This window comes from Capra hircus, chromosome 4 (assembly GCF_001704415.2).
Source record: "Capra hircus breed San Clemente chromosome 4, ASM170441v1, whole genome shotgun sequence".
NCBI classification, from domain to species: Eukaryota; Metazoa; Chordata; class Mammalia; order Artiodactyla; family Bovidae; genus Capra; species Capra hircus.
In genome coordinates this window covers 88,676,469-88,685,347 of record NC_030811.1, presented here as the reverse complement: position 1 = coordinate 88,685,347, position 8,879 = coordinate 88,676,469, and the positions used below count along the sequence as shown (strand labels likewise).

General features: G+C 41.5%; 1 pseudogene across 1 annotated transcript; it reads right to left on the bottom strand.

Moving 5' to 3' along the window:
- On the bottom strand, window positions 6,502-6,968 carry LOC102173911 (annotated as a pseudogene). The gene has a single exon (XR_001295574.2). The product of XR_001295574.2 is annotated as a 40S ribosomal protein S15a pseudogene (transcript).

Below are 8,879 nucleotides of genomic sequence, written 5' to 3'. Positions count from 1 at the left end.
CTGCTGCTGCTGCTGCTAAGTCGCTTCAGTCGTGTCTGACTCTGTGCGACCCCATAGACGGCAGCCCACCAGGCTCCCCCGTCCCTGGGATTCTCCAGGCAAGAACACTGGAGTGGGTGGCCATTTCCTTCTCCAATGCATGAAAGTGAAAAGTGAAGGTGAAGTCACTCAGTCGTGTCCTACCCTTAGCGACCCCATGGACTGCAGCCTTCCAGGCTCCTCCGTCTGTGGGATTTTCCAGGCAAGAGTACTGGAGTGGGGTGCCATTGCCTTCTCCACATCTAATCTGCAGACTCATCTAATCTGATTCCTTTGCTACTCACAACAGAATTGCCTTTCCTTTTTATCCTCGAAATTCTGGAATAAAATTTGCTCTGGAGATCTTCATAGGCCTTTTGGAATGTAGATGCCTTAATGGTATTTTGTATTTAACTTTAATTCTCTATATAACTTGAGCTTCAGTTCAGTTCAGTCGCTCAGTTCGTGTCCTACTCTTTGTGACCGCATGAATCATAGCACGCCGGGCCTCCCTGTCCATCACCCACTCCCGGAGTTCACTCAAACTCATGTCCATCGAGTCAGTGATGCCATCCAGCCATCTCATCCTCTGTCGTCCCCTTCTCCTCCTGCCCCCAATCCCTCCTAGCATCAGAGTCTTTTCCAATGAGTCAACTCTTTGCATGAGGTGGCCAAAGTATTGGAGATTCAGCTTCAGCATCAGTCCTTCCAATGAACCCCCAGGACTGATCTCCTTTAGGATGGACTGGTGGATCTCCTTGCAGTCCAAGGGACTCTCAAGAGTCTTCTCCAACACAACAGTTCAAAAGCATCAATTCTTCAGCGCTCAGCTTTCTTCACAGTCCAACTCTCACATCCATACATGACCACTGGAAAAACCATAGCCTCGACTAGACAGACCATTGTTGGCAAAGTAATGTCTCTGCTTTTGAATATGCTATCTATGTTGGTTACAACTTTCCTTCCAAGGAGTAAGCATCTTTTAATTTCATGGCTGCAAACACCATCCGCAGTGATTTTGGAGCCCCAAAAAATAAAGTCTGACACTATTTCCACTGTTTCCCATCTATTTCCCATGACGTGATGGGACCAGATGCCATGATCTTCGTTTTCTGAATGTTGAGCTTTAAGCCAATTTTTTCACTCTCCTCTTTCACTTTCATCAAGAGGCTTTTGAGTTCCTCTTCACTTTCTGCCATAAGGGTGGTGTCATCTGCATATCTGAGGTTATTGATATTTCTCCTGGCAATCTTGATTCCAGCTTGTGTTTCTTCCAGTCCAGCATTTCTCATGATGTAATCTACATATAAGTTAAATAAGCAGGGTGACAATATACAGCCTTGATGTACTTCTTTTCCTATTTGGAAGCAGTCTGTTGTTCCATGTCCAGTTCTAACTGTTGCTTCCTGACCTGCATATAGGTTTCTCAAGAGGCAGATAAGGTGGTCTGGTATTCCCATCTCTTGAAGAATTTTCTACAGTTTATTATGATCCACTTGAGCTTACTGAATCCTTAATTTTAAGGTATTTATTAGAATAAATTCCTTTAAAGTGAAAAAAAAATGATGAACAGCTGATGAGAAATGGCAGAAGGACTTTGTGGCTGTGGATGAATCTGAAATTTTGATTTTTTGGAACCAAATAGGAGAAGGCTTCCCTGGTGGCTCAGAGGTTAAAGTGTCTGCCTCCAATGCGGGAGATCCAGGTTTGATCCCAGGGTCGGGAAGATCCCCTGGAGAAGGAAATGGTAACCCATTCCAGTATTCTTGCCTGTAGAATCCCATGGACGGAGAAGCCTGGTGGGCTACAGTCCATGGGGTCGCAAAGAGTCGGACACGACTGAACAACTTCACTCACTCACTCAGGGGAAGGTAGGTAGGACTTAAATCAAGACACCCAAGCTCCAGCCTGACACTGTCACTCACAAGCTGTATGGCATGAAATCAGGCACCAAAACCTGTGTGAAATGGAGGAGGAGAGGGAAACTAATCTGGATGAGCTCTCAGGTTCTCACGCTCTGCTGCATGAAGTGGTGAGGGTGATGTTAGCCACTCCCCTCATGCTGATGTCAGGAAGATGTGCTCTAAAGCCGGGGTCGGCCAACTCTGCCTCAGCCTGTTTTTCTATGGCACACAAGCTAAATTTGGTTTTTGTATCTTTTAATGTTTGAAGAAAAGAATATGGTTTTTGTTTTACATAACAGTTGTATGAAGTTCCAGTTTCAGTGTCCTTAAATAAAGTTTTATTGGCACATAGCCACAGTTCAGTTCAGTTCAGTCACTCAGTCATGTCCGACTCTTTGCGATCACATGAATCGCAGCACGCCAGGCCTGCCTGACCATCACCAACTCCCGGAGTTCATTCAGACTCACGTCCATCGAGTCCGTGATGCCATCCAGCCATCTCATCCTCGGTCATCCCCTTCTCCTCCTGCCCCCAATCCCTCCCAGCATCAGAGTCTTTTCCAGTGAGTCAACTCTTCGCATGAGGCACACAGCCACAGTCATCCATTTTTGCATTGTCAGCAATGGCTTTTGCACTCCAATGACAGTGTTGAGTAGTTGGAACAGAGATGGTATGGTCTGCACAGCCTAAAATATGTACTATTTAGTCCTTGATCAAAAAAGTGTGCTGATCTGTGTTGTAAAGCACTCTTGAACTCCATTCTGAACTGAATTGAGAAAACAGAATTCTTCAGAGAATTTCAATTCCATGAAACGTACATTTCTAAATTGAGCACTTTGAGAGCTCTACCCTCAATCTCATGTACATTATTCTGTAATGACAACACACACTGTATTATTGATCATAGTTAAGTGTACATTGCCTGCAAGCTGCTATGGGAAAATATCAAAAAAGGCCTTTCTGAAGAAAAAAAAAATCTGATAATCCTCGCAAGAGAAATTACAAATAGAATCACAATATGAATAACCAAGTGATAAAGGATTTTGTAAATCCCCCCAAACACCAACCGTAAAGAAAATGATTGATATATCAAATTCTGTCACAATTTTAAAGTACTGTATGAAAAAGATGTCACAAACTTCTTGTCTAAAAACATACAGAATTATCAGACTCCACTAATGAACGTGCAAGAAGGGAAATAATTCAGCCTTTTGGAAAACAGCTGCACGGTTCCTTATAAAATTAAATATACAGTATACCGTATCACCGGAGAAGGCAATGGCACCCCACTCCAGTACTCTTGCCTGGAAAATCCCGCGGACAGAGGAGCCTGGTGGGCTGTAGTCCATGGGGTTGCTAAGAGTCGGACACGACTGAGCGACTTCACTTTCACTTTTCACTTTCATGCATTGGAGAAGGAAATGGTCACCCACTCCAGTGTTCTTGCCTGGAGAATCCCAGGGATGGCGGAGCCCAGGTAGATGGGCTACCATCTATGGGGTCGCACAGAGTCAGACACGACTGAAGCGACTTAGCAGCAGCAGCAGCATACCGTATCACATGGCTTTTCTACTCCTGGGTATTTAGCCAAGAGAAATTAAGAGATATGTTCACACAATGACTTTTATGTAAGTGTTCATAGTAATGTTATTTGTAATAGCTACTGTGATTCATGGGGTTGCAAAGAGTCGGACATGACTGAGCGACTGAACTGACTGACTGACTGACAAACTAGAAACTGCCTAAATTTCTGTCAGCTGGTAAATGGATAAATGTACTGTATCCATACAATGAAATACTACTGACAATAAGGAATAAACAATTGACAGGTGGAAGAATATGGATGATGTTCAAAAGCTAATATCATGCTAAGTGCAATAGTCAGATACTCTGAATGAGTCTGTTTGTATGCTATCCCAAGAAAGACATGACTATAGTGACTGAGAGCAAATCTGTGCTTTCCTGACACTGGAGGTGGAGGAAGGAGAGTGACTGGGCGCATGAGGGAAATTTGAGGGGCAAGGGAGACATTTTATGGCATGATTTTAGTGGTTAGACGACTGTATCCATTTGTCAGATAGCAAATTGTAGGCTTAAAATGGTTAAGTTTATTGTGTAGAAATTTGTTGTTGTTTAGTCACTAAGTTGAGTCCAGCTCTTTTTTGCTTCCATGGACTGTGGCCCATCAGGTTTCTCTGTCCATGGGATTTCCCAGGCAAGAATACTGGAGTGGATTGCTATTTCCTTCTCTAGGGGATTTTCCTGACTCAGGGACTGAACCCATGTCTTCTCCATTGCAGGTGGATTCTTTACCACTAAGCCACCTGGGAAACCCTTTTGTAGAAATATACCTCAATAAAGTTAATTAAAAATTGAAAGGTATGGAGTGAAAGAAGATTATTTGCAATACATGTAACTGATACAAGATTAGTACCCAGATTACATAAAGAATTGTTCAGTTCAATTCAGTTGCTCACTCGTGTCCGACTATTTGCGACCCCATGAACCGCAGCACGCCAGGCCTCCCTGTCCATCACCCACTCCCGGAGTTTACTCGAACTCATGTCCATCGAGTCAGTGATGCCATCCAGCCATCTCATCCTCGGTCGTCCCCTTCTCCTCCTGTCCCCAATCTCTCCCAGCATCAGAGTCTTTTCCAATGAGTCAACTCTTCACATGAGGTGGCCAAAGTATTGGAGTTTCAGCCTCAGCATCACCTCCAATGAACACCTCCAATGAACACCCAGAACTGTTCTCCTTTAGGATGGACTGGTTGGATCTCCTTGCAGTCCAAGGGACTCTCAAGAGTCTTCTCCAGCACCACAGTTAAAAGCATAAGGGAGATGCAGATCATCACACAACCAGATTGGCAGCACATCTACAAGATTGGCAATGAAAAAAAATCTGACAAAATCAAATATTGGCAAACCTGAGAACACAGGATCACTTGTACTTTGCTGTTGAGAATTTAAATTGGACCAGTGCAATGGGGAGCAATCTGGCCTTAGCTGGTGAAGGTGAAGATGCACAAAGCTAGGAGCCAGGAGTCTCACTCTTTGTTGTAGAATGTCCCAGGGAAACCCACAGGTGTTCCAGGCAACATGGACAAGAATGTTCAGAGCAACATAAACATCCCTCCACAGTAGAAGGGCTGAAGCATTGGGACATACAGTGGAATGCTACCCATCAGTGAAAATGAATAAACCCACAGCCTTAAATACCTAAAGGAAAGACTTGCAATGTAATATAGACAGAAAAAAAAATTGTAAAAGAATACATGCGATATGATACAATTTACATAAAGTTTTCAAAAGCATGGAAAACTAAGAAATATAGGAATGCATAAAAACATATGTAATAAACCTATGGAAAAGAAGGCAAAAGAATTGTTTATGGAGCTCAGCACAGTGGTTGCCTCTGGAAAGGAAAAACGGGGGGGTAGATAATGGAGCAGTACTCAAAGTGCTTCCATAGCACCAGCCGTGTTTTATTGCTTAAGATGACTGATAGATTTGTTTTATTGTTCTTCTTTATAGTCTATCTTCATGCTATATGTATTCTTTAGTAGTTTTCAAGTATTGCCTTTTAAAGCATTTTTATTTTATCAGTATATTGGTATATAATTGAATTGCAATTTGCATTAGTTTCAGGTATACAGAAAAATGATTCAGCTATACATACACGTATATCTATTCTTTTTCAGACTCTTTTCCCATATAGGTTATTACAGAATATGGAGTAGAGTTCCCTGTGCTATACAGTAGGTCCTTGTTGATCATCCTTTTTATATATATAGTAGTGTGTGTATATTAACCCCAAACTCCTAATTTATCCCTCACTGCCTGACTTTCCCCTTTGATAACTATAAGTTTATTTTCTATGTCTGTGAGTCTGTTTCTGTTCTGTAAATAAGTTCATTTGTGCCATTTTTTTTTAGATTCCACATGTGTTATCATATGATACTCATCTTTCTTTTTCTGACTTACTTCACTTAGTATCATAATCCCTAGGTCCATCCATGTTGCTGCAAATGGCATTATTTCATTATTTTTAATGAAATACTGCTTGTTTTTTAAGTGAAGTAGAATAACTTCTAAAAAGAAAATTTAAAATAAAGACAACTCTTTATAAAAAATTGACAATGGCTTGTGAATAGACAGTCTACAGGAAATCCAAATGTTGACGCACAGATGAGAGGATGAGCAACCATACCAGTAACTGGGGAGATGCAAATGAAGAGAACAGAGATATGTCCACCATAAACCATTGGTGCAGTATGAGAATATTTAGGTAAAAGTTTTAAACATTTAAAACAATACTGTAAATTATTTATGCTTACCTATAAAGTAAAGAATAGAAACATGCATGGGAATGGTACACATCAAATTCAGGGTAGTGTTTGCCTCATTGATGGAGGGATGCATGGGATTAGGGAGGGTTGTGAAGGCACTTTAGCTGAATCTGTGACATTTTTTTTCTAAAGAAAAAAAGAACCGAAACAGAGTAAAATGGTTTCCTCAATCTGGTGTTCATTTGTTTTTCTCTCCACTATACTATATGTTTTAAAAACTTTATAACTTTTTTTTTCCTCTGAGGCATTTTATTTGTATGTATTACATCCCTAGAAAAATAATCCAAGGATTTTCCCTCCTGTATGTTTTCGTCTTGCTTCTTCATGGTCCATGATGCCAGCTGAGGTTGTCAGTACAATGAAACCAAACTGACGGGATGGGAGCAGGTTATTCTGCCATTTTTCTAGATCTTTGAGTTGTACATCAAATCTGGGGCTGATCACTCCACACTTATTTAGCCTGCCTGTGAGGTTCACAACAATTTTCCCAGCCCTGTGATCATCAATGATTTCAAATTCGCCAATGTAACCATGCTTCATCATCACTGTTAGAAACCTGAGGATGACTTTGGAGCACAGCCTAATAAGGACCTGGCGTTTGCCTCTCTTCTCGGCATTGTTGATACTCTTGAGGGCATCAGCCAGGACATTCATGCGCACCATTATGGCGGCACGGAAAGATGGCGGAAAGAGGAAAAAACTTTATAACTTTTTAAAAGAACAAGTTCTTAACAATCTTTTCATTCCTCATGTGTGGTGTGAACAACAGGAATGAAATATAAGCTCTTTCATTCCACACTGTCCAGAGCTTTGGAACCCAGAGCTCTGATCTCTTTGCCTTTTTCTGCAAAGTCTACCCTTCAACTTTTCAAAAAGTTTTTCAGTGGAGTACAGTTGATTTACAAGGTTGTGTTAGTTTCAGGTGTACAACAAAGTGAATCAGTTATACATATGCATATATCCATACTTTTTTAGATTCTTTTCCTAGATAGGTTACAGAATATTGAATGGAGTTCCCTGTGCAATACAGTAGGTACTTGTTTTTTATCTATTTTATATATAGTATATATATTAATCCCTATCTCCCAGTTTATCCCTCCCCCTCTTCCTCCCTGGTAACTGTAAGTTTGTTTTCTATGATTGTGACTGTATTTTTGTTTTGTAAATAAGTTAATTAGTACCATTTTGTAATATTTCACATATAAGTGATATCATGTGATATTTGTATTTCTCTGACTTCACTGGTATGATACTCTCTATCATACTAGTGAAAGAAAGAAAGCTGGGCACCAAAAAATTGATGCTTTTGAACTGTGGTTTTGGAGAAGACTCTTGAAAGTCCCCTGGACCACAAGGAGATCCAACCAGTCCATCCTAAAGGAGATCAGTCCTGGGTGTTCATTGGAAGGACTGATGCTGAAACTGAAACTCCAATACTTTGGCCACCTGATGCGAAGAACTGACTCATTGGAAAAGCCCCTGATACTGGGAAAGATTGAAGGCAGGAGGAGAAGGGGATGACAGAAGACGAGATGGTTGGATGGCACCAACTCGATGGACATAAATTTGAGTAAGCTCTGGGAGTTGGTGATGGACAGGGAAGCCTGGCATGCTGCAGTCCATGGGGATACAAAGAGTCGGACACGACTGAGTGACTGAGTGAGCTGATGATACTCTCTAGGACCATATGTGCTGCTGCAAATGGCATTGTTTCATTCTTTGTAATGACTGAGTAACATCCCATTGTATATATATACTACATCTTCTTTATCCATTCCTCTGTCAATGGACATCTGGATTGCTTCAATGTCTTGGCTACTGTAAATAGTGCTGCTATGAACATTGGGGTACATGTATCCTTTCAAATTATGACTTTCTCTGGATATATGCCCAGGAGTGAGATAGCTGGATGACACGTAACTCTATTTTTAGCTTTTTAGTGAACCTCCATACTGTCCTCCATAATGGCTGTACCAGTTTAGATTCCCACCAACAGTGTGGGAAACTCCCTCTTCACTACACCCTCTCCAGCATTTATTGTTTGCCACTTTTTTGGTGATGGGCATTCTGACCCGTAATACCTTGCTGTAGTTTTGATTTGCATTTCTCTAATAATCAGTGATGTTCAGCATCTTTTCATGTGTTTTTTGGGCCATTTGTATGTCTTTTTTGAAGAAAGATCTGTTTAGATCTGCCCATTTTTTGATTCAGTTATTTGGTGTTTTGATACTGAGTTGCATGATTCATTTATTTTGGAGTGCCCTCAAACTTAAAGATATTTCTGATTGGATTTATAGTGACTGTTGGTGACTAATACCCCAAATTTACTTCCCCTCACCTACAAAGTGAGGGGGCTTGACCTCTGTCACCCCAGGAGCCCCTGACAAAAGGTGACCTTAGAAGCTCCACAGCAACCGACTCCTCACAGGGTCATGGCAGAAGGCTCTGCTTGGAGAACCAAACTCTGTTTCAGTACAGATCCTGGGTTTCCAAGCTGCCCGCTGTTGCCTTTCCTCACTTTATACCGTATACTGCTATTTAGCTATTCCCCAGTTGGGCCTGAGCCCCAGGGATACAGACCACGTCCCGAGGGTGCAGCTGACTC